The 27,629-nt window shown below is 36.2% G+C and overlaps 1 long non-coding RNA gene across 1 annotated transcript; it reads left to right on the forward strand.

Annotated features, from left to right (window-relative positions):
• Positions 1–4,320: 4,320 nt before the first annotated feature.
• Positions 4,321–25,457, forward strand: LOC115960253. Its single transcript, XR_004085137.1, has 3 exons — positions 4,321–4,517; positions 8,376–8,494; positions 25,299–25,457. It is a non-coding gene; the product is annotated as an uncharacterized LOC115960253 (long non-coding RNA).
• The last annotated feature ends 2,172 nt before the right edge of the window (positions 25,458–27,629 follow it).

Raw genomic sequence — 27,629 nt, forward strand, 5'->3', positions numbered from 1 at the left:
TAGGAGTGCAAGGAAACCTACAAACAAATAAATTGGAAGCCCAAATTCCCCCCAATAGGGAGTACCACTGGGTTTGGGAACCATTACCATAAATGCATACTCACTCATTTCACATGAATTATGGGTCCTACCATAAATTTAATTAGTGGGATTCACAGTTATGTGAGAGGGGGGAGTATGCATTTATGGTACTCCGGGAGTACTCAATAATTATCTACGTATGTGAAGCTCCCTCCTGGAGACTTGAACCTTAGCCCTTGCCCCCCACACCCTACACCTCACAAACACTTATACTTGTGGAGTGACCGCCCCACCAAGGGTGTGCGATGATAACCTTTGTGGTATTTCAATAACACAATTGACTCCTATATTAGACTTCTAACAATTTTTATTGGATAAAAAAAATATGACCATGTGGATCACGTGAGTTAGAATAAGTGAACTGTAATTAATTCTCACCCAGCACATGGTGTTCACATGTTCACTTTAATCTAATCAGGGCTAACCTAAGGCCTAGCCCACTTAGGCATGGGCCTAAGGTGCACACTACAACAAATCTCTATGCCCTCATAAAAAAGACCCAACTCCCATTATAAGAAGGCCCAAAATTTTACAATAAGTATTTTTTTTATAAATGGTTGTGCATTATTTTCTCATGAATGATACAGATATCAAAATTATTTAAAATGATAAAACTATTACAAATTTTAATGCATAAAGTTTACAAATTATTTTTTAAGGAAATAAAATTTACAAATTGAAGTTGCAATGAATGTGATATATAGGGAAAAGTTAACAAATGCCCTAAGAACAGGGACGGAGCCGGGGGGGGGGGGGGGAAAAGGGGGCACCCCCCCCCCCCCCCCCCCGCGGGCGGCTCCACCAAAATTTTCACATATGACTTCTATATATTAATTGTTAAGCACTTTGCCCCTCCTGATAGAAAAAACAGAACAAAAAACTCCACACTTGACTTGAAACCAAATATCAAAAGGAAGGAAAAAAGTTGCTCCGTACATTGCAAAGTCTATATTATGCCAATCACGACCCATGTTTTATTGTCTTATGCCAAATTTACTCTTATCATCACTTTGCTCACAATACTTTTTATAGCTAATCACCCTTTTTATTTTTTAAACTTTCTCACTGCACTTCAACTTCAAGGCTTAAATTAGTGGGTCCTAAAATTTACCCAAAATAATAATAATAACCAAAACAAATTATGTCCTAATACTTATAGGGTAGAAAAAAAACTTTCTTTTTTCATATTTTTTTCTTAAAAGTAATCAAGGTGGTGAGACATGTATACATAGTATAGTACTATACTCTTAAGTCTTAACATTCATTGATTTATTTGAAGGAATTAAATTAGATATTTAAATTTTATGTATTTAGATTAGTCTCTTACTTTGATTGTTATTAATAATGAATTGATTAATTTTGCTCATTTATTTTGATGATATGAAATAAAGAATTGATAACTTTGATTATGTGGTGGGCCTTTTTTGCAACTGTAGACTGGGCTATCTCTTGCCACATTACGGCCCAATGATTCTGGGTAGGAGAGTCAGGATTGACTTGACTGCAACACACCCCAAGCCAGCTTGTTTACAAGCTAGAACCCCTTTGCTAAGACCTTGGACACATGCCCATGGCGGAGGAAACTGTTACAAAAAAGTTATGGTAGACAGGTGTAATATGACAATAATAAGAAGAATATGTTTACTGTCAGCCATAAGAAAACGGAAAAGCTAAATCATGATCTCAGTAAAGGAGGAGATAATGCAGTGATGTAAATGTAGCAGAAATGAGTTAATAACAATGATAAAAAGAAAAGGAAATAATATTAATGCTTGATCAACAAAATAAAAGGAAGGATGGTTAGTCTGCTGTGCTTGATTTCTCAATGGAGTCAAGTTCAGGAATGGAACCACCCTTCAATGTGGGCAATCTCACCAGGACATCCTGCCACAAAAATTGCCCACTTTGAGAGAATGGGCCTAGATGGTTTTTCCTCAAATTCCTTAATCCTTACTAGAGGTAGACTTTTAGAAGGAGAGAAAGGAACAGCCTATTGGTGCATGCCTACTATCACACTCTTGCTCACTCTCTGTTTTTCCACTCTGGTTCCTTTTTCCTCTTATCTTTCACTCATTTTATTACTGCTTTTTCTCTTTTTTTTTTTTTTTTTTTTTTTTTTGGTCTCTCGTGTTTTTCTTTCCCTTTTCTCCGTTCTCCCTTGTTTTGCCTCCACTGTGCACAGTTAAGTCCCTTTTTTCTACTACCTGCCATGATGGGTTTTTACTGTTTTGCCTCTTAACAGCTTTTGTCCTGGTATAGGTGTCCTTCCTAGAACACCCACTGGTTTGTTGGCTACCTAGCCATCACTACTTACCTGTGCTGGTCGTGCCACATTCCATTCCCTGACAAAATAGTTTTATTTTGTTTTCTTGCTTATCGTGGCATTCCCATCAGGATAAGGGTGGGCATTCTCTTTTACTATCCCTTATGGCATGCATCTAGTGATTCCAGCTCATCTTTCCCTCTTTTGGGTGATATGTCATCCCAGCTGGACATTTCCCCCAAAAGAACTTGAGCGGAAACCCCAGAATAGGCCTTCCCCTTCTCCCCACCACTAGACCATACCCTCTCTTACCTCTGACCCATGGCCCACCACTCCTGTATTAGCTGGGTATAAGTAGGTGGTGCCTGAGCCTTGTGCATGCTCCACTTCCATGTGTGTCCATGACTTGTCCGCTGTACGTGCGTTTGCCATGACCTAAGGGCTTGTCTGTACGTTCTGCTACTCGTTCTTGACCTCTTGTGGCATGGATGAGTCTTTGGGCTTTCATTCTTTATGTCGTACTTCTTTCTTGGGCTGGGTCTTGCTTGGTCGTGGGCCTTTCCTTCTTCAATCCATCCTTTAACCTCTTTGCAGGCCGATTGATGCTTTTGCCTTGTTATTATTTGACTTGTGCTTGCTAGGCCTCTTTTGGGCCTGTTGTATGCTTTCCTTCTGCATAATTCCAGTAGCCCAGTACTATCATTGGGCTTGTACTCATGCTGTTTTGGGCTTCCTTGGCCCATTTCATCGCTTTCGGGCTCCCTTGGCCCATTTTATTCTTTTGGCCATCCTCGGCCCATTTCATTTTCTTAGGAATCCCTGGCCTATTCCAATCCTTCATTCCCATGGGTTTTGGCTAAGTCTTTTAGGCTTCCCTGGCCCAAGTTACCATATCCTTTACTTTTGGGGTTTATAGGCTTTTCCACCAACCCCTATTTACTTAATTCATTCCTTTGGGCTTATTCAGCCCATTCTTTCTTACTTTCCATTTCTCATAATGCCCATGGGTTTACTACTTCTTTCTTCGGGCTTCTTTGGGCTCGCTTGCTTTCGTTGAGGCCCTTGTGCTATTTTACAAGCCTATGGTCCATTATTTTGGCCATTCAGGCTTAATGGTTTTCTTCTCAATTTGCTAATTCTTCTTCTTTATTCCCTCCCATATTATTGGGTTTTTTCCCATTATTGGGCCTCCTTGCCAAAGTGGGCATCAACAGATTGTTATTTATCTTGATTAACAATTCTTTGTTTATTTTGTTATTTAAATTGATTAATATTTTAAAGTTAATTTTATCTTTCAGTTTTGCTTTTTAAATCTTGCTCCCTCTAGACAGAAATTTTGGCTTCGCCCCAACCTGAGGGCATTGATTTAAGAAATATTTGTAGAAAATTTTTATGGGAAAAGAAAAAAGGTAATCAATTTTTTTGACATTTTTTTATATTTTTCATAAAATTTGTATCAAAACTTTCCTAAAATAATTTATTAATAATTGTCTTAAGGACAACCGTTAACATTACCCATATATTTAAAGTCAAATCTAAGGAAAAAAAATCCAATTAGATTCCCAATTTTGTGTCATGTGTCCCATATATGTGTTTTTTTTTTTGGGTGCTAAGTGAGTTATCATATCATATGTTATATATAAAAGCAGAAGTCTTTTCCTACAATTAAGGTTGTACCGCCATGTAGGAAAAAAACCTATCTAAAATTCCGCCACGTTCATTATTAAAAAGTGATAAATTATACTGTTTCACAATGTTAAAACACCTTTTGATAGCCTCTCGGTATAAAAGAAAAATAACTGGTTAAAATACAATTTAAAGGCACGCAATACTCCCAAAAACAAAAAAAAAAAAAAAAACCCGCAGGATACAGAGAGAGGAGACAAAGTTCGTAAGTCGTCAACGTTTGTTCTTTCACCAGACTTAGAGCATCGAAACTGCAAGCACATAGAGTGAAAAATCTATGGGCATCAACATCATTAGGCTATATATTTGCCACCATCAGTTTGTCAGAACCATACAACAAATAGCAAAAACAATCCCTTTCACTCCATATTCAGAAGGAACAGATTGAATTTTTCTGGAACTTCGGCGAAGAGAGAAATATCAGTTTCCCCACCACCGTCCATTTCCTTGCCACATTTGGACCGCCAGATTGTCGGAACTAACACTGGTACATTTTTTTCCTCCATTTTGTTAGTTTGGGTATGAAAGGTTACTTTTAATTGTGTTTTTTTGTTGGATAGGTTTAGATTTGATTTGTTTTTATTTTGGGTTTTTGGATTCTCTATCAAAATGTTTGTTTTCTCAATTTTAGATTTTTTTTTTAAATTTTATTACAGAAATCACTAAAAATATTGATTTAATCTTAACGAAATCATTGAGATTAAATAAGAATAGGATTGAATGTTGCGCTAATAATGGCGTGACCCATTCTTCACAACCATGTTTGTCTCTCTGCCTCACTTCACTCTTTCACAGTCTCAGTAAGTTATACTCACTTTTGTTTTTTGGGTAACTTATGATTTTGGAAATTATGATTCATTCATTCTGTTCTTTCTTTGTTGAATTTATTTGTGATTAAGGAACTGTCATTTTGTATGTGAATGTTTTGCTTTATGAAATGGGTAGTGCTTTTATGATTTCCTCTTTTTATTTTGCTTTGTTATAGTGTGAAACTTGGAAAACATTTGTTTGTCTATAAGCTCTATACAACAAAATACAAAGTAGCAATGCTCTTTGACAAAAAAAATCTTCCCATTGAATGACCTTGCAATTCTCTGAATCCATATATGGTAGGTAGCACACTTCAACTTATCAATACCCATTTGAGAACTTAATCCCAAGAGCATGCTAATTGGTGAAATTGACACAAATGCATAAGATTGCTCTGAATTATGAGTGAAAGAGCACTTGAAGAACAATGACTGCGACTCTCTATAAAGTTTATGTAGAACAAGTGCGTGATATCACCCCCATATCCCCGTTTAAGAAGCGATAGCCAATTGATAAAAGAGTGTTTAGGAATACAAAGAGGTTGCCAAATCAGTTTATCCCCATTTACTATCTCATGTTTAACTCAAATATTATTCCAAGCAGAAGAATATGATAACATACTAGATTTAGAGAGAATCCAGTGAACATAATCAACACCTGCAATTCTAACTTGTGAAAGACCATCTTGAAAAACTACCACCTGATCTGATCTAGCTGGGGGACAGATCAAGTTATCATCTTGAAGAATACTCAAGAATTTAGCATCATAACTATGTTGGAGTATGTGTGTTTCAAACTCTTAAACTATGCTTGTGTCCCACATTGGTTAGAGATGTGTTCTCATGTAGGATTATAAACCATTGCACCACTCAAGTGTTAGCTTGAAAGATAATGGGCTAAGGGTTAGAGTTGGGCTTGGGTTGGGTTTAGGTTTGTCTCTATCTCTCTTGTTCCTCTTTCCTTTTCCCTTTCTTTTCCTTTCAGCCCATTTTGGTTCTGCCTGTTAGGCATTAAACAGCAGCCCGTTGGGGCATTTAATGTTCAATCTGTTGGGCATCAAATCTGCACAGTAACCGTTAGAAGCCTAGTCCTCTAGTCAGCCCACTTGTCTTACATGTTGGCATATATAAAACCCTAAAACTCACACTATTAAAAGTCATATATTTATTCATCTTCTTCAGCCGTATCTTCTCTCTGTTTGCTCTGGTTTGCTGCACAGAAATTTCAGCTTCAAATATTTTTTATTTTAAGGAAAGGAAAGGCAAGTAAGGTTGTTCTTAGTTCTTCTTGCTTGAGTGTGTGATCACCTTGAAGAAATTACTATAGTCTAAACTTGGGGGGTTGTTCGGCCAATAGAGCCATTCACACCGAGTTCTACTCTGGGTGGCACGAATCAACCTTCAAAGACAACGCATTTTGCGTGATTCTATAGTTTGTGAGATCTTTCTAACTCTGTCTATTTATTTTTGTCATTGCTAATTTTTTAGGGTTTGTATTGTTGAATCAAAACTTGTTTATTTAGCCATATTTTCCAACAAACTACTCACTGCTTCATATACCAATCTGAATTCAAACTCTCGAATTGAAGCACCTTTAGGATGCTAGTTACCATGCCAAAGTACAGTTCTTACTCCATTACCTACAAAATGGCTAAATAGAGGTTTACCCATCTCTCTAAGCTTTATTATCTTCCTCCAATCCCATGAGCAAATTGGGGTGTGTGGACATACCAAAAGCTTTTGCCTTTTAAGTGATAGGTATGTACCCTTGCAACCACAAGGAACCTGCCTGTATAAAGAGATTCCATACATGCTTAGTAACATCAGCCTTATTCCAGTCCTAGAGCTTTTTAAGGCCCCAATCCTCCTTTTGATTTAGAAAAGCAAACCGTGCAGCTATGCCTGCCTCTAGAGACCATAGAATCAGCACCCATTGACAAAAATCTGTTGAAGCACCTCTCTATCTCTTCGATCACTTTAACTAGAAGAATGATGATATTAGTCCAGTAAACTTGAATACCATAGAGCATGGATCGTATGAGTTGTAAAATCCCTGCAAAAGAAAGTTTTCTGTCACACCAAGAATTTAAAGGCGTGCAGTCACTACTAGACAGTTTTATAGATATCAAATGCAAGCCTAAATATCTAAAGTGGTAGTTGGCCTTCAACAAACTTCAAGAAAGATAATATCTGGGCCATTGTACCTTCACTCTTTTTGGTGTTTGTTTGAAGACATGAAAGAATTTTGAATTCGTCTAATGCATTTTCTATGATGCTAACAGAGCCTAGGTGAGCACTAGCTACATATAAAAGCAGAAGCCTTTTCCTGCAATTAAGGCCGTGCTGCCACGTAAGAAAAAATGTCCATCTAAAAATCTGCGACACTTACAATTAAAAAGCAAAACATTATACTGTTTCGGCGACGGCGAAAATGGGTAATTACCCATAAAAATCTAACTATTTAGTTAGTTGACGCTGTTTGGAAACATATTGGAATTCTAGCAACTCGAGTTTCAAAGGCTCGATTTTGGGGCTGTAAATCGACTCTTTGAGGCTCGATTTGCATGTTTTACTCGGGTCTAAGTTGGCATTATTTTCACGTGGCATCTACTTGTAAATCGAGTCTTAGAGACTCGATTTACATTTACAGTAAAAAAAAAAAATTTTGCCTTTACACCTTCTCACCTCAACGACCACAAAACCACAGCAACAACAGCAATCCTAACAAAACCACCAAGAGAAGAAAGAGAAGTTTAAAAAAAAAAACCCAGAAACAGGTCGCCTGCAACCCAGGCCGCGCGACCCCAGGCCTGGGTCGCGCGCCTGGGGTCGCGCGGCCTGGGTCGCGCGCCTGGGGTCGCGCGGCCTGGGTCACCTGCGACCTGGGTCGCGCGCGACCCGGGTCGCCTGTGCCCTGGGTCGCGCGCGACCCGGGTCTCGCGACGGGTCGCCTGCGACCTGGGTTGCGCGCCTGGGTCGCAGGCAACCTGTTTCTGGGCGCGACCCCAGGCCGTGCTGGTGAGAGAAGAACCCAGAGAAGGAAGAATGGATATTGAGGTGAGGTGAGAAGGTGTGGTTTTGTGGTTGTTGAGGTGAGAAGGTATAAAGGCAAAAATTTTTTTTTGTACTATAAATGTAAATTGAGTCTCTAAGACTCGATTTACAAGTAGGTGCCACGTGGAAATTATGCCAACTCAGACCCGAGTAAAACATGCAAATCGAGCCTCAAAGAGTCGATTTACAGGCCCAAAATCGAGCCTTTAAAACTCGAGTTGCTAGAATTCCAATATGTTTCCAAACAGCGTCAACTAACTAAATAGTTAGATTTTTATGGGTAATTACCCATTTTCGCCCGACACTAAAACACCATTTGAGAGTCTCTCAATATTGAAAGAAAACTAACCGGTTGAAACTTAAAATTCGTTCAAAAGGATTAATACGGTGATAGAGAAAGAGACAAAGTTCATCAAAACTAAATACAAACCAGGAAAATAAATTTCACCCCATCATTTCAATATTCATTCTAATTGCAACAGTGCACATCCCGTACAATCAAAAGGCTTGCTATATGGAGAAAGAGACAGAAATCGCTGCTCCGTTTGCTGGTCCGTTCATTTCTGCTACCATCCTTTCTCTTCAACGGTGTATTCAAAAGGTACGCATTGATTTTCCCTAGAACTTCTCACTTTTGTTCGAATTTGAATTAAAAGCCCTCTATTTATTCTTTTTATTTTGATGCTTTGGTCTCAAATTATCATCTCTTTTTATTTTATTTTTTTATTTTTATTAAGAATCATCTCTGTTCTTTTGTTTTGAAAACATTAGGAATATCACCCTTGATTAACGTTTGATGCTTTCAAATATGAAAGTTTAGTGTGTAGAATTTTAAAAACACATAATTATTCGTATAGGCAATTGCATCATTTTAAAATTTTAGAAAACTACCAATACAATCATTTTTTTTTTTTTTTTAAATTTCTTTTAAAAATTTGTGGATTAAATATGCTTTAGATTTGGTTCTTTTGGTTGGATTGTTTTTCATTTGGGTAAGATTTAGTTTTTATTAAGGACTCAGATTAGAATGGTTTAGTTTTTGGTATATATACGCTGTTGTAAATGGAGGACTCTGGATGATAATGGTTGTTTTTATTTATTTATTATTTATTTTTTAAATTATAAATCTGTATTGAAACATTTTTCTTTCTTTATTATTTTTTTTCATATGTTCCTTTTTTACCCGTTACTTTTAGGTTCTTTGAGCACTTTTTATATTATTAAGTTTTCCTTGGGGTTGCGATATAAACGTGAAAGAATTCACAGATGACAGTGATTAATATATATAATTGCATTACAATGAATATTAGTAATTTAGCGGTATGTATAGGGATTTTTCCCAGTTTTTCACTGTGAGAGACTTCGAAAGTTGCCTTTCAAAAAAGAGAGATTATTGGAGTGTTTTTTAGGGCACCACACCTCTCTTTTAGGGCACCTCTATTTTTTATACAAAAAAAAAAAAAAAAAAACTAAATACATGACTGAATTATTCTTTTCGTTGATTGAATAAAAAATTACATATTTGGTGATAAGGGGAATTTCTAATTGGCAAAATAAAAGTTGTTGTTGATCTCCAAAGACCCGTCAGCTTTATTATGCATACTGATGACTTCATGCAAGATGAAGCCGTTAGTCTCTAAGCTGAAGACTTCATGCAAGATGAAGCCGTCAGTCTCTAAGTTGACAACTTCACACAAGACGAAGCCGTTAAGCTGACTACTTCATCTTACGACCTGTTGGCATCTACGCCTAGATGGAATGAAAAGCTGATAGGGAGAAAGCTGAAGGCAGGAAAGGATCCCACAAGATATGTGTATTAATGAGTGATAAGGATAAATTTACAATGTTAGAATCACCAATGAAAAGGGATGAAGCAACAGTCTATTGACAAGTGACGACATGAGGAAGTCTATGGGTCCACCTTAAAGCTGACGGGAGCACCTTGAGCGTCGATGGAAAGCTGACGACTATAAACTGAAGGGGGTATGCAAGACCCCGACGGTTTTGATGTGGCTTTACTTGAGCTCCACACATGCGTGTATAATAAGATATCTTGTGATATGGACAAAAGTAGTGCTTAAGGCGTGAGCAGGCAAAACCGTCAGCATCCATTGCAAGCTGACGACAAGAAGAGACTTGAAAGGGGTAGTTAGCAGGCAATACCAAATGGCTGATGGCATCAATAAGATGACACTTGTAAAACTGAAGGGAGTGCGATAAGCTGACGGTCCTGAATAAGCTGACGGTTCTTATAGCGGATTGCTTGGTGCCCACAATTGCATATATAAGGAAAAGTATTGCCCTCCATGTTTGGTGCTACTCAAAGGGATTCCTATAAGGAAAGGATCCCGCCAAATACGCTCAAAGAGACTCCTATAAGGAAAAGACTTCTACAGCAAGAAAAAGATGTCAACCCTCTACTACTACAAAAGCCCCAATACCCTCACTAGCCAAGGTACACATAATTCGCCCTAACTCTAGTACTCTAGAGTTGTGAACAAGAGATTTCACTAACTTGACCATCGGAGGGTATTTGGCCGGCACCACACCGGTACTCTTCTTAAGGTCTTCAACTTTTGTGTTGTGCAGGTTCTTGTCAGGAGTACATGAGGACCATGTGGCTCACTGGTATTTTTTCGACATCATTAGTTGGCACCGTCTATGGGAAGGAGATTTGTAAGTCATAGCAAACGCTTCTCGGACAAAGAGTTGCATGGTACTTACTCGATCAATGGCGACCACCAACAACGTCCAGGAAGATGAGCTGCGACCATCTGCTCTCGAGAGACAAGTACAGACTCTAACCACGGCCGTGGAAAGCCTCACCAAGCAAAACCAGATTTTGGAAGAACAACTACGCCGGAAGGCAGGACACGGTGCTCAGGAAGAGGACCAAGAGGGTACCAGCGCCGAGAGACGGGACCGAGAGGGACCAGAGGGTAGTAACACCCCAAGCAGACCAGAGTGACAAAATGTAAGCCTCCCATCCCTTACGGATGTGACCCCACCGCCTGTTGCCGCAGAGATACAGGCGATAAAGGAACATATAGAAGTTATGATGAACGCCCTCAAGGGACGAGTGTCTAGCGATATTGATGATCTTGTCAACCGAATTGACTCACCGTTCACCGCCTCCGTCAATTCCTTCCCCCTACTGCATAAGTTTCGCATGCCACAGATAGATAGTTACGACGGAGTCAAGGACCCTCTAGATCACCTAGAGACCTTCAAGACCTTGATGCACCTTCAAGGAGTAGCCGCTGAAATCATGTGCAGGTGCTATTTTGAGTGTGCAAGTACCTGTGGCTCATTGGTGACTTTTTCGGCATCATCATTTGGAAAATTGAAAAATTACATGGCTTTGGGTCGTAGTTACAAACTACCAAATAGTTACTTGGCTTTTTGTCCTAGTTACATTCTACCCAAAATAAAAAGTAAAGACAAGGTTTAGATCTGCTTAACCAAAAACCTAAATTCGGAGGCTAGGTTATGGAATGGGAAGGTGTTAGGCTCCCATTCCGCCTAGACAGAGTTTGGTCTTCTAGACACTTGTAACCAATGTACCTTTTTATGCATGTCATGAATGATATGTTGAACATGTTAAATAAAGATTAAATCACATAAATTTATTTATGAATGAAGTCTCTTCTTTTGTTTAAAAAATTTAGATTTGTTTTGATTGGTAAAAAAAATTGGTTCTGATTTGTCAAAATACCAGATCTGTTTTGTAGGATGTAGAAAAAGGTGGTTTTTGGAGATAGAAAATTCAGATATGTGTTTATCACATGAAATAAAGTCTTTTGATTTGAAAAATATTAGATTTGTTTTTTTAAGAACTAAAAAATGGTTTTTTGATAATAGAAAAATTAGATCTATTTTTTTTATATGTTTTAAAAGAATGAAAAATATTTTTTAAGAAGAAAGTCTCACTCTTAATTTAAATTTATGCAACATGAATTAAATAAAACAAACACAAACACAATCATGTTTAATCTTTTTCTTTATTTCAAAAATCTGCATATGTTAAAGAAAAATTAGGTCTGTATCTAAGAAAGATACAAATTAGTTTTTTTATTTAAGAAAAATTCAGATCTGCATCTAATAAATCTAAGAAAGATGTAGATTTATTTTAGTTTTAAGAAAATTTTAGATCTACATTTAAGAAAGATGCAGATCTGTTTTTGGTTATTGATAAAAATTCAGTTCTACATCTAAGAAAGATGTAGCTCTATTTTTTATTATTGAGAAAAATTCAGAAATACATATAAGAAAGATGCAGTTCTGTCTTTGTTTTAAGAAAAAGAATTATTCACATGCAGACTTTTGGAATTAAGAAAAATATCATAACAGTTGTTTAAAAATCAAGATCTAACAAAACAATAAATAATAATTCATGGATAAAGAAAAACATTCATCATCATAAACAAGAAGCATAAAAAGAAAAGGTGATTGAAAACAACCTCTTGCATGAGCACTCCTTTTTCTTGAGAGGATGTTTTAGGGTTCAAAGGAATTTATTCAATTATCTTTGAAACCTAAAAACCCTAATTTAAGTAGCAAATCTCAGAAAGGATCAACAAATAAGCAAATATTAGCAATTTAAGAGCCTCAAAACGTATGCTTTTCAGAGCGTCGAAAAAAGGTGTTGAATTATGAGACGTAGCCTCTATTTATAGAGGCCAGAGGACTCTAAAAATAGCTCTGATGTGTAGAATGCGAATCGGGACTCATCTTTTTGTGTAAAGATCGAAAAGGGTGTGCTTTATCATCACCCGAAAGGTGTTGAGCCAAAGCCCAAGAGGGGGAAATTCGGCCCTTTTAAAGTGCTGTTTGGAACTCCAAAAGTGCCAAATGGGCTCTTGGACACCAAACGTTCTTTCATGTTTGGGTGCGTTTTGGACTCTCCTTCTAGGGTTTTTTGATCCGGTCCCCGCACCTAGACGTGTTTTCATGCTTAGTCTATGATTATTTATTTATTTATTTTTATCTCTTTTCTAGATAATTTAGTCTTTTTCAGGAACAATTATCTTGTAGATAAGTACTCTAAAATAAATCTTGATAATGTTTAGATTATCCACAATTTTATTGTTATCTAATCATCCTTTTTATTCCTATGCATGCATCCATATTTTAAACACTAATTATCAACCAATCACAAAATTATTTAATTAATTTTAATTTCTTAACCAATTAGAATTAATTTAAATTGATCATATATGGTCAACTCTATCTAGACACAATGCATGTTGACCGTGCAACTTGATCATGCAATATATTTCGATCCGATGGTCTGATTTGGAAACCCTTGCACATCGTTGTGATCGTCAGAATCTCAAGATCATTTTTATGATATGCAATAAATGAGTTAATGCATGCAATGATAGAACAAATTCATGCATGTAATGCAATCATGATTTTTCAGGTACATGAATGATCATTCAAGTTATTCCCCTTGATCAAATCATGGTTGCAAAATCGAGTGCCTAAAAAATACCCCTCATTGATAGAGCTTGGAAAGCGAATGTCAATGTAAAACAAAGACACTGATTTTAGTGACCATGATTTAATTGAGGTTGAATTTTCTGATAGGCCAAAAACGTATTGACTCATTGTGATAAATTAACCAATTAATTTAGCCAAGTGAATTAATTGAGTTAATTACATGCAAAGCATGTGGTAGCACAAACAAATCACCAAATAACTAAATATGCAGTAGAAAATAAATTTGACACGGTGATTTGTTTACGAATGGGGAAAACTTACATGGCAAAAACCCCACTGGGTGATTTTAAGGTCACCACTCCCAAGAATCCACTATTATTAAAACAAGTGGTTATAAGTAGAGGAATACCAGTACCTTATACCAACCTACAGTTGAACCCTTACCCCAATACCCAATTGGACTTGTTCTGTAGTGACAATCTCTCCTTTTGATGCACGACTCCTAGTACGTGACTAACTAACTGCATAGATCTCAGTACGTGACTTCAGTCACCAACTAGAGAAGGTTGTTGGCTGTAAAATTCTTCAGTTCATCACATGATGAAGATCAAGAAAATGCTTGGTCACAAAACCCTACGGTGTATAAACACAACAGCTTCTTCACAAGAAAGATGAAATAGGGCAAATTTTGTTTCCGGTCACAATTTGCTTGAACAAACTTTGCTCGACACTTGTGCAACTTGTGTCACCTTTGACGATCGAGAAGATAATCCTTTTATATGTCTAGAGTTGTGAGAAACGAAAGCCCAAACATACAATTACGGATTGAATGAAAAATAGTCTTGAAAAACTGAATTTCTTAAACCTCGACAAATACCCTATCTGTCGAGCTGCTGTCGAGCCACAGGCTTCAACAGCTCTACAGGTCTCGATAGATAGCTAGCTATCGAGTTTTAATGAACAACACTTTTCACACTTGAATCTTGGATAGACTTGCATGTCTTCAACACTTGAACTTGAAATAAAGTTTCTTGGTATTAAACACATCCTAGATCTACCCAAATACAAGTAAAATGTGTTTTGTCAAAAGATTAGCCAATTACATAAAATAGTGACATATGTTCCTAACAAGTGAATCACATATGTCCTAACATTTTCAAAGATTACCTAGCCTTTGAACCTAAAACTTTGGAACATAGAACTAATGCCTTATCTTTTGACAAAAAATGAAAATACTTGACTTAGCTGGCAATGGATGACTCTAGAAATGATTCTTGACAATCGATGTAACCAAGAGGCTTTTCAATCCTGATCTGGAATACGAAGTTGTCTGCGACTGAAAGGCTTCTCAACCTCGATCTTGATGAAAGGTAACTAAAGGGCTTCTCTACCTTGAAACTGAAGCTGTTTGTGACCTAAAGGCTTCTCTACCTTGAAACTAAGCTGTTTGTGACCTAAGGGCTTCTCTACCTCAATTTGGAGCTATTTGTGACCCAAGGGCTTCTCTACCTTGATCTGGAGTTGTTAAAATGTCGATCAAAGGTCTTCTGTACCTCAATCTCAATCTGGACTTGTTGAAATGTCAATTAAAGGTCTTCTCTACTTCGATATGAAGTTGTTGAAATGTTGATCATGGCCTTCTCTACTTTGATCTTGACTTTATGAAATGTTTGATTAGAGGTCTTCTCTACTTCAATATGAAATTATTGGAATGTCAATCAAAGGTCTTCTGTACTTTGATTTGAAGTTGTTGAAATGTTGATCAAATGTCTTTTCTACTTCAATCTAGACTGTTGAAATGACGATCAAAGGTATTCTGTACTTTAGTCTGGAATTGTTGAAATGTCGATCAAAGGTATTCTCCACTTCGATCTAGAACTGTTGAAATGTCGATCAAAGGTCTTCTCTACTTCAATCTAGACTTGTTGAAGTGTCAATCAAAGGTCTTCTCTACTTCGATCTGGACTGCTGAAATGTTGATCAAAGGTCTTTTCTAATTCGATCTAGAATTTTTGGAATGGCAATCAAAGGTCTTCTCTACTTCAATTTGGACTGTTGAAATGGCGATCAAAGGTCTTCTCTACTCCAATCTAGAGTTTGTTGAAATTTCGATCTAGGGTTTCTCTACTTTGATTTGGAGTTTGTTGAAATGTCGATCTAGGGCTTCTCTACCTTGATCTGGAGTGTTGCCTGCAAAAAGTCAAAATTTGGGGGTTAGACTTTTAAATTATGAGAGCTTTTTGATCCCACTGTTTTTTGAGATTTGATTTTCATTTGTTCCTTCTTGATTTGAATCTTTATCAAGAAAAGTTTGATTGACAAAAGATTCTATTTTTGAGAAACATTTCATTTTTTGAAACTTAGAAGTTTTGAAATTGACATTTAAAATTTGGAGACTTCGGAACTTGGAGATTTTTGGTCAATGTTGCGTGCCATATATTTGATGAAATTTCTCATAGTCATGCGGTATTAAATGTCTCTTATATAAAATTTAAAGAGATGAAAATTCATAATGATTTTTAAAATAGAAGAATCTTGAAAAAATTAATGTTATGAAAAGGCATTAACAATAGTGAGAATATTTTAAACCTACTTATAGGGAAGACTAGTGTGAGGGTAATGTAGCTCTCATGTGTTATATGTGTTGATATTTCCATTTGTGGGTTTTGATTTTTATATTTGGGTTTCTATTGCTTTAGTTTCTATGGGTCACATTTGTATGTGCTATTTATCTTTTTAATAAAAGCTTATAGAAATTCAATTGGGAAATCAACTTCACAAACACATTTACATCTTTGATTAGTATTGGTGATAATATGCTTTTTCTTTGAAAGATTGCCTTTTAAAAATATTGTTTGCTAATTTGTGGGATGCAAAATTGGGTGTGGACACATAGCTTAAGGTTATTCATAGCAAAAGCTCCTATCTATGCCATGGAATTTTTTTAAGAGCATGCCTTGTTAGTACTTTTATTATGTTTTGAGAGGATTAAAGCTTTATCATATATATATATATGTGTGTGTGTGTGTGAGTGTGTGAGACAATGTATATTTCCTTTATTTGTAAGCTGTCAATTTAGGTATTTGCAAGCAACTTTAGGAAGGACAAGTGAAATGATCTGTTGGTGGTAAGGTAGTTGAGAAGATTTTGGACTCATAAATCAATCTTTTTTTTTTTTTTTTTTTTTTTTTTTTTTTTTTTAGTGTGAGTTAATGTAATTTTTTATTTATTCAAGGTTTTATTATATATTGTTCAATATACATTTGGCAGTCAAACAAATTCATTTAGATATTGAATAATTTTTTTTTTTATTTCAATTGTTTTCAATAACTGAAATTTAGTTTGCTTTTGGATGAATTCTGGTAGTTTAACAGTAACAAAATAGTGCAGAAAATCGGGGTACAATGCACAATTAACCACCATAGGAAGATATTTTTAGTAGTTGGGAGCTGTTGGAGTGGGTGCCATTATCTGAAATTCAGTGTTTCTTCCAATGACAGTGCTATGCAAAAAAAAAAAAAAAAAAAAAAAATGAAGATACTTTAGAAGTTGAACTGGTAGCTGTTTTGCATTGTTAGAATTTTGCACATTAAGAACAAAAAAAGGCTTATATTTTCGAAGGTGCTTCAGGTATTGTTGCTTTTGTATATGAATGAAAATAATTAATTATTGACTGAGTTTTGAATTTTTTTATTTTTTTTACTATTCTGGTGTATTTAATAAAACCCAATTTTTGGATATGTAAATTCAAGTGCTATTTGGGAAGAAGAGAAAGTAGTTTGTTCCACTTGAGATTTTTTTTTTTTTTTTTTTTTAATGTTGTTTGTTCAGAAATGGATATGTGTTTTTCTTTCTACTATGCATTTTAAATTTTTTATATTTATGGGAAAGGGTCAAAAAGAAAGAAAGAAACTAAGGAATAGAGGACATGGTGTTGTGTATAGTGTCTTGGGTAAATTAGGAGAACTATGTTGAGTCATTTATACACCAAGAAGTTTTTTTTCCTACCTAAAAAAAAAGGTGAAGAAAATGTCTGTACTTGGTGAAAAGAAGGAATTTACTCCATTCTATGATGTAAAAAGTTAAGAAAACAGAAAATATCCAAACTACTTGATGTGTTTAAATTTGTTAAAGATGAGATTTTTTTAGAGAGTTTCAACCTATGGCATCCGCTCCTGATGATGCTCTTTATCATCAAATCAAGACACGAATCGGTTTTTGGTGTAGGTGGGGATTAAACCCCAGATCTCTTACTCAACCATCAGAGACTTTACCAGTTGAGCTAACTGGAACCCATGCTAAAGATAAGATTTTAGATGCAAATCCTCTAGTATGTATGTGCTTCAACATTGGACATCGGTTTAGTAAAAATTTCTAAAGAACCACTTGAATTACAACTTATCAAAAAACAAAATTGTTTGAATTACAAGAATTATGTGCTTTTAATTATTTTAAAAAAAATTCTTGACACTATAGTGCTTATGACTATTACACGCTTGAAACTTCCATAGTGGAAATTTGGTGGTTCAGATTGTAAGATGCATTCTTAGAGACTACAAAAGATTTAGCATATTGTAACTTGCCAGAGAAAAAATATGAATTTATTTTTCTTTTCCAATTTTGTTTATGTTCTTTTGTGGTTTTCAGCTTTTCATATATTTAATTTAGGTGCTGTTTGTATATTAAAAATTGCAATTTCTAACTATATTTGATTTTTTTTAATATCTAGTTAAGATTAGAGCATCAATCTCGGGCATCTACATCCTAGGTTGGATTTCCCTAGCAAAAGTTAAATCATTTTGTTGCTTAGTGCTAAGGCTATAAAAGATCTTATAATACTTATAAGTACATTAGAGTTCCTTTGAACTATCAGCTATGTTTTCTCTTATCAATTAGTTACTATATCAGCGTCATTTAGATTAAAACCACTAAATTTAGAGAATTTAAGTTGGTGTCTTTTTCGACATTTAAATTTTTCCTCTTAGAGTGTTTCTACCAATAGAAATTAAAATATTGTTTCTTTGTATTTATACATTGGAATTTTACCTTATATTAATATTGAATATGTTTTCCTTAGTTTTTGTGATTGTTATAGATCAGCATAAATAGTTTGAGTGGATTACGAATAGAAGTGCACTTCTACTTAAGAAAACAATTTTTGAAACGTGGGCTCAAAAGGTTGTATTAGTTTCTATCATTTCAAAGGTTACATTTAAATAGGTCATCATTATGCTATTGCCTTTGTGGGTTGGACAACAATCGCCCATTTAGCACACCAAAGAATCCATTTTGTGTATACCTTTGTAGTTGGCATGTTCAAGATGGACTACATTTAAGGGGGTTCTCCATATGTGCTATAGTTTTTGCAGGTGAATGCTGTGGCTCAATTCATCCAAGTGAAACAGAGCTAGCACTTATAGTGCATCAGGGCTAGAATATGGCTTAGCTCACTAAATGTTTTTTTTGGTTAATGAGTTCTTAGACTTTATTTTCTGCTTTGGGGAATTATGGAACTTTGACATTGTTATTGTCATTTTTGTTTTTTGAAATGATTGGCATTATTAAAACAAAGCCTTTAATAAACATATTAAATGTTTTAAATGTGTAAAATGTTCCCCGCGCATTGCATGGGTCAAATGCTAGTTAGTGTAAAAGTCAAATAGTAAAACAAAAAAAAAAAAAAAAAAAGGGAAAAAGAATGGTTTGTTTGACTTTGACAATGTATTGACGAGATTGTTGGCAATGAGAATTTTGGGGAAATTTAAAAATAAATAATAACTAACAAAAATAAAATTTATATTTGAGAATAGATACATACCACTATTTGGACTAAGGTGCTAGACTCGCTCTCTTTAAGAAGATTCAAGCCCTCAATTGACTAATCTTTGTAACCGGTGTAGACCTTATCTAACCTCCACCCTTCACCTTCCCCAGGGGCACGTATTTGGCCCAATATTTGTTCCAATACATTTCAGCCCATTAATCTCCACATTTAAAAACAATAAAGGAGTTTATCTTCTTTTCAATGTGGGATTAAACATTTTTTACTAACTCCTTATATTCCATATTAACTCTCATATCTTTATATTTAAGTTGTCATTTTTATTTATTTTAATTAGATAATATTAAAATGCTAAAACAATATTTACGTTGGACTTAGGCTTCAGCTTAGGTTTTGTTCCCATCTAGACTAAATCTAAACCAATGTAAACTAAACTTGAGCACAATATAAAATTGATAACATTTGCTATCAATATATTTTTTTTCTTATATAGTATTATTATTATATAAATAGTGGTTGGACAAATTAAAATTGAGAATTTCATTGATAACAGTAGGAACATGGTCTTATGGAGCCTAGCCCAAACAATATTGGGCCATAGGCAAATATAAGCCCACTATAGGCCAGCCCACTTTAAGAATAGGCTTTCCTAAAAGAATTGAGCCTCAGACCACGGACCAGACGGGGTGTCCTTTAGATTTAAGGATTACTCCACCATGGACCATGTCTGAGGTCAAGATCCATGCTGAATTGGTAGAAACAAAGAGCCCATCAAGCTCTCGAGGAAGAATTCTAGAAGACATGAGATTGTCCAAGGAAGCCTTTTGAAGCTTTCAGATGATTTTACAGTAACCTCTGAATTAATAAGGGTCACATGCTTGGCAAAGTCACATTTAATGTAGGAAGATAGCTTGAATAGTGAAAAAAAGCCCCAAAAGTCTCCATTCATGATGAAAATGAAGAAGGAAGAGCCTGATGAGACAAAAAGTTAACTAGCTGTGCAGGGATAGCACATCCTAGAGAAGCAAGAAGGGCAAATATAAGGGAGGATAAAGGCAAAATAGAGGACACACAAGAGAGGGATGAGAAAAGACTAGAGAAAGAATTGTGGAGAGAAAAAGTGAGGATCCTTGTAACGCTATCCAATGAATTAAGCAATATACCTTATTTAATGGTTTTTATGTAAATGTTTATTGTTCTTGTTCAAATCTTCCACTTTGGATTATTATTAGCCCAAAATAAAAATTAGTTGTGACCAAAACTTTGTTCCTTAATTTAGTTTTGGCCTCGCATAATTGACGCCATCTGTGGGAAATTCCATTAAGTTGTAGGTTTGGAGAGAGCATAGTTTGAAGATGTCAAATAGAAGCAAACCCAGGGTTTCTAGATCAAGCGAGTTTGTTGGATCAATAGCTGGATTTCATCTTGTTCAAATCAGATGTAGGAGGGAGGAACACATTAACACCATATGGGAGTCTAGTTCTACTAGAACTCCATCTCTTCTTCTTAGAAGGGAAAGGACGCCACCAAGCCATATTAGTGGGTTCCAGGACAATAGTCAGGGTAGAGAAATGGATGACCTTAGAAGACAGGTATGATCTTTACAACATGAAGTTTGGAGAAAAGGAAGAATAGGAAAAGGGTCAGAGAAGATTCACATTCTAGTTCTTGTAGATACCGTATTTTATCCACCCTTGATTTACGTGCCGGACCCCAAAAATTCAAAAAGTATTAACTTTCTTCCATGGGGTTGCAGAAAAATCTAGATTGACGTGGTGCAACCCGTTTGAGCATCGGAGCACTCAAAGTGCCATTTTAGGTCAAATTGACCAAAATGCCTCTGATTAACCCTAGGTTGATCAAAATTCAAAGTTGGTCAAAATCATCCCAAAACAACATTTTTCATGTTTCTACATCAACCCGAGCCACTTAGTGATTTTCGTCAAGTTTGACTCGAGGTTGACTCCCGAGGGCCCAAAAACCCTAATTTTGATCCAACCATCAGAATGGGTTGAGACCAACATCATTGCAAATATTATTGAATTCCCTTTCCAAAGACTATTCATGGGTTGAAATTGGAGTTAAAACGGTTGAGATGTCCTGAAAATTGTGCAAAGCGCGTCAGCTCACTTCCTAAGGCCATAGCATTTGCTCTGACCATCAGAATTTCATTTTCTTTAGTGTTATAGAAACTAGACATCCATATATTTCCAAGGACACCAAGAATAGCTCAATCAGAGTTTGGTAAGGCCTTCAAATATGCATTCAAAACGAACCAAGGAAGAAGCTGGGATTGCTAATGTCAGCATTGGACTCTTGCGGCCACTAAAGGACCGTCGGCCCCAACTGCCGGAAGCTGAAAGGTCACTTTTGGCCTATAAATCCCCCTAGACTGCTAGATTTCAAAAAAAAAAAAAAAATTTTGAGAATTTTTGGAGCATTTTCTAGGCAGATTCTTTTTCTTTTCCTCTCCTACACATCTAAAAACCTTTGATTCCTCTCTTTTCTCAACAATCAAGAGGTAGTATTCTTTCACTCTTTTTCCTGTCCTTGGTCTTAAGGCCTTGGATTTGAGTTTTTTAGGGTGTAGATTTAGCTTTTTAGCAATTATCTACACCCTTTGCTTTATCTTGCTTCATAACATGCTTTATTGCTTTCCATAGTATATCTTTGCTTTATCTTGCTTCCTAGCATGTTTTATAGATTTTCTAGCATGTCTCCTTTCTTTCTATCATGTTTTATCACTTTGATGATGTTGGCCTAGCCTTCTTGGGCTAGGATATGCCAAAATATTGTGTTTGTGCTTAGATCTACATGCCTAGGTGCTTTTTGCCATGTTTATGCTTAGAACTATATCTTCATGTGCTCCGTGCCATGTTGATGGGTCTAGATCTACATGTTGGTTGCTATGCCATATGATTCTATAGCCTTTTTGTCTCTTGATGTACCTCTTTCTTGTGTTTTGGCCCTATAGTAAGTTGTAGATCTAGATCTTGTGGTCTAGGCCTACATGTATATACCTAGGCCTATATCAAAGGGTTTGGATAATTTTCTTTATGCATGTGTATGCTTGCTTGCTTCTATGCTTTATGTCCATGTTTGCCTGTCTAGATCTAGGCTTTGCCATGCTTTGTGCACTTCGTGGACTTGTGCTTGTTGGTTTTTGGGGCCACTTGCTTGTGCAGTTGCATCTGTCCCTCTTATGGCTTGTTTGGATGTAACCACTTGTGAGACATCTCCGTGCTGTTGGTGTGCTGGAAACACACCTTTGTCCACTCCATGTGATGATGTTATGCTTGCCTTGCCTGCTTTGCACCAGCAATTTGTCTTTCCTTGCTTCTTTGCATTTTTGCACGCTTGCCTACATGTTCATGTATGAGTCCTTGCTTACTTGTGTCATCAAGCCTAATTCCTACCATCTCGTGTGGGTTCACACTTGTCTTTGATACATAAGACCCTAAGTCCCTTTAGGAATTTTGCTTGATGGCACGTGTGTCGTCCATACTCCAATCCAATGGAACTAAGGACACTTGATCCAAAGCTACATTTGTCCTCCTAGGACAGCCCCTTTTGTTTGAAAACATGTTTGTGTGCCCCCGTTTGGCTCTCTTTGCTAGTGTGTCTCTTTGCATGCTCTCTTTACCTATTTGTTATCTCCTTTGCTTGTTTGCTGGCTGCTTTTGTTATTTGTTGCATCTACACGTATGGAGCGAGGGCACGACCTCCTAGGTGTAAGATACAAGGGCAAGGATGCAACCCCAAAAAGGGCAATGTTTAGTAGATTAGGAGGCCTAGCCTCCCCAAGTGGTTACATCTTTCTCCCTCTCTCTCAGCCTCTTCTCTAGAGCTTTGTATTAGGGTTTCCTCTCCATGTACCCTTTATCTTTCATGCACCTTGCTTGGGCTGCATTCCCTGGGTATGGCAATGTCTATTTTACATTTCTTGTACCTTGTTAGGCTATACCTTTCGGACGTTGGCAATGTCTATTTTACTTTCTCACTCTGCATGATAGCATTGGGTGTAATACCCCACATACTTTTATTTGAGGTTATTATTAAGTTTTCTTTTAAATATAATTGTTGGGCCATATGTATTATTTTATTAATAACTGCAGCCCACTACCCCACTAAGCCCAAGTTTCTAATACAAACTACAAAGTAGAGGATGAGATAGTCAGGGTTTTCAAAGAAAGGGTTTTATCAAAGAGGCTAAGAGAAGTTTTCCTTGGAGTTTAGGGCACATACAATTGAAGAAGCAATTAGATTGTTCAAGGTATGTTTTCTCACCGTTAGAAACAAGAATTAAGGAGTTAGAATTTTTATCGTGGAAAACTTTAGTGATGTGTAGATTGTGAGATTGGTAATTTCTTAGATTACAATTTTTACACTGTTTCAATTATTCTTGAATCTTAGAATGCCACTGTTCAGAGTCTAAAAGAACAGCCGAATTTATTTAAAGCATGAATAAGGCTACATCGTTTTGTAGGACTATAAGGGCTTTAAGGTCTATAGGAACTTTTGGGCTGTTGATCTATGCCGTAGGGTTAATTATGAATTGCTGGAGAAATTGCAACCGACCCCACACATGAAATCTCATTTTGTCAAAGTCCAAGTCCTCTGATGGATGATTAATGGCCTTGGTAGTCTTTGTCTAGACTTTGACTATTTCCCTACCACAAAGAACCATTAGAAATCAACATGTCTACAATTCTTTAAAGGATAATGGCAGACTTGTTTCTTCTATCAAATTCTAATTTCATCTCAAAATAATGCTTAGATATTAAATACTTTAGGGTCAATGATATTAAGTCCATGAACAAGTCATATTAGTTTTGGCCCACGGTTTTCATTGAGATACATATTAAATTCTAGGTTTACCCATTGTGTGAATTTTAGAACAAAGTTACAGTTATAGAGCCTAATTCATGTTTAAGGTTTTACTTTTGTTTAGGACATATATTAAATCCTGAAGTATTAGCTGCTGGCTCTGAGTTTTGATAAATTCAAGGAAACATATTCTTGGGTAGAGGTACTTTGCATTAGTGTTATCATTTAGTTCAGCAAGTATAATTTTAGTGAGTCAATTTGTTTAAGTCAATAAGGTTTATATTTTGTGGAGGATATTAAGTAATTTTCATGATTGATTATAGGTCCTATTTAAGAGTGTTTTGAGGCTTTTTAGAGGTTGTTTCGGCTGGACTTTCAGAGGGATTCAAGTGTTGTAAGTAATTATGCATAATATGCACAAGTTTTGTCCATTAGGTTCTTAGAAGTTAAAAGTTTTCAAAAGTTTTGTATTTCAAACTTATATTTTCAAAAGTTTGTTAAAAGTATTTTTGTATCATTGAAAGAGAAATTTCGACTATTAAATAATGTTTTAAAGAGATACCTCGAATTTTAAATAAATTTTGAATGTCCAAATCTCATTTAAAAGATGATTTCTAAACTAAACTATTTTCCGTAAATAATTGAGCTTCAATGTAAGTTTTCTAAAAAGGTTCTTGTTCTTTAAATTTGTTAAAACCAAGTGATTTCAAGGTCATATTCCTATTCTCCAAATGGTATTTAAAATGTTTCTTTTAGAAAATTTAATTTTCAGATTTACTCAAGAATTGTAATATGTTTTCATAAACTCCTCAGCCTCTATTCTTTCCCTAAGAGAGTCAAGCATCCTTTGATTTATGTTCTATTTGATGTGGTGATCTTTGATATGCCTTTGTATTTGAAAAGAAATTGTTAATACCAAGTAAATAATTATATTTTGTATAAACTTTGATTTGTGATATGTGACTCAAAATAAGTGTTTTTAGAATTGATCAGGTATATTAGATATATGTGTAAATCTGCTCATAGGATTGTATGTGAGAATATGTGTTGATCCCTCACTAGCAGGGGTTAGATGTTGGTATCTGCTCATAGGATTGTATGTGAGAATATATGATATGTGTATGTGACATTGTGCTCTAATAAATTATATGTATGTGATTTCAAATGACTTTAAGATGCGATTACATATGTATTAAGTGATTCATTATATGTTTTGGAATAATTATTTTTGATATCATTGAATGAGTTTGTGAAAAATCAAAATACTTGTGCTTTGCTTGACTCTATTCCATTGTGTATTCTGTATAATTACTTACTAGATGTGTGGCTTACCCCATCAATTACTATTTTTCAGATTAAAGTGTAGTTGGGAATATAGAACCTTTGGGTCACTTTGTAAGGTGCAAGGTAGAGCATGGAAGTTGTAGGCGACTTCAGTATGGATTAAATACTTATAGAATTTTAGTTATCTTTATTCTGTAATTCATGTTTTTTGTTATAGTGGAGATTATTTCCAATTTGTGGAGTTTAGATTTTTGTAAGAGGTTTTTGAGAGTATTGTTTCCTTGGAGTATTGATTTATTTTGGATTAATTATGTTTATGGAATTATATAAGTTTAGCAGGTTAGTCATGCATCTAAATCCATGTTCCATGGATTTGGGTTGTGACATTGGGCATGATGTATGTATGTATGTATATATATATATATATATATATATGCTTTTATGTGGGTGATTGTGCAATTTGTATGATGGACCCTCGTGGCTACGTGAGCGACCTTTTCTAGCCATGAATCCTCTTGACCTTGTAGAGTGGGTATGTGCTTAAGGCAATTGCTATAGGTGCATATTCATGCTATATTGTGTGCTACGTGATTGGTTTCCCGATGTATGCAACACGCATCAACATTTTTGATGTTTGAGGGTCTCTGCTCGTCCTAGCACGAGCATGTTGGCATGCGCCGTATACATAGGCCTGAAACCTTGCCAGTGCGCCATAACACACCAAACGTGAAACTCTGCTGAATTTTTTCCATGAAAATGGAGCATACCCGTTGCAGTATTCTCATGGCAAAAGCTTGGTGAGAATTGCATTTTGTGTGCTATAATGCACTTGAAGCAAAGCGCTACTGGATTTTCGCCATGAAAATAAGGCAAAATGCTACGGGATTTTTGTCCTGGAAATTTGGCACAAAATCCAAACACACTAGGGAAGCATCGATTAACACCACACCCTTGAATTAAGATTTTACCCAAACAAAGGACTATCTACGGATAGGCGTAGTGGGGTGCCTAACACCTTCCCTACACGTAACCAAACTTTCAAACTCAAGAATCAAGATATTTTATCCATCCATATTACATTAGGAAAAACAACCTTAGCCTAGGATTGGTAATAAAATCAAATAGAGTCAGGTGGAAAATCACACCTTTGAAACAACCTAATAAATGGTGGTGACTTCACTTACCTTTGGTAACTTGATTAGAATTGACTCGTTTTCTAGTCACACACCGGAGGTATAACCTTCTTCCACAGCACCCGAGCTCTCGGGCTTGCATGTCCACAAGTGCGTGGTGAGCGTCGTCGTGATGGGTGGTTGAACTGTTGCGAGGCATCAACAATTCGGATGAGGATAGCCATCATAATACAAGAGCTGGGAACCAAAATTTTTGCTGAGACAAGGATAGATCAAGATCCCTGAGGAGAGAAGGACCAGGGCCAGCTTATCAATGAGAAGAATCCACACCACATAATTTAGGAATGGATGCCATGAGCCGAGCCCTACACCAAATCTCTAAGTTTCCTTTCTCCGCTGAGATAGAAATTTCGGATCTACCTCACAGGTTTGTCGAACCTGCTTTTTTTAATTATAATAGGAAGTTTGACCCTGTTAAGCATGTGAGCCATTTTAATCAAAGTATGGCTCTGCATGCTCGGGATGAAGCCCTTATGTCCAAAGTCTTCCTGTCCAGCTTTGTACCTATAGCCATGAGATGGTTTGATAGTCCCATGAATTGACAGGGGCTTTTGGTGAAAGGTTTGTAACTTGTAGCCAAGTTCCCCAGCCCATTGATGCCTTTTTTACCATGTCCATGAAAGAAGGGGAAACTTTACTAGCTTATACGGACATGTATTAAGAGCTATATAATGAGATTGGGGGGAACCATTATAGAATGGTAGCTAGAAGACATGCATTGGCTTATGGAGCAGGTAGAGGAGTGTATAAAGGTTGGAAGATGATTAGCTTCAAGCTTGGCAGAAAGGAAGGAGGGAAGAATGGACCCACCATGCCCAAGGCCGAGAAGGGATTTCTTCCCCATTTAACCCTAGACCAAGGGCAAAAGTAGTAAACTCAATCTTAAAAGAACCGGTTCGTAAGATATTAGAGAAAATCAATCATAAGCCTTACTTTAAATGGCTAGGTAAGATGGGTGGTGATGCATCACAAAGAAACCATAGTTTGCACTACTCTTATCATCAAGAACGAGGACATACAACAGAGGACTGTAAAGTCTTGTAGGATCATTTGAGTTACTTGGCCAAAATAGGGCATTTGAAGGAATTTTTGTCACCAAATCAAGCTTTCAACTCCAATCCAGAAGGTTTGCAACAGTCAAGAAACAGCTGCCCACCCCTCAGGTTAATAGAAGTAATCCATGTAGCTGGGGTCTATGGTCTTCCACA

Source organism: Quercus lobata, chromosome 1, assembly GCF_001633185.2.
Source record: "Quercus lobata isolate SW786 chromosome 1, ValleyOak3.0 Primary Assembly, whole genome shotgun sequence".
NCBI classification, from domain to species: Eukaryota; Viridiplantae; Streptophyta; class Magnoliopsida; order Fagales; family Fagaceae; genus Quercus; species Quercus lobata.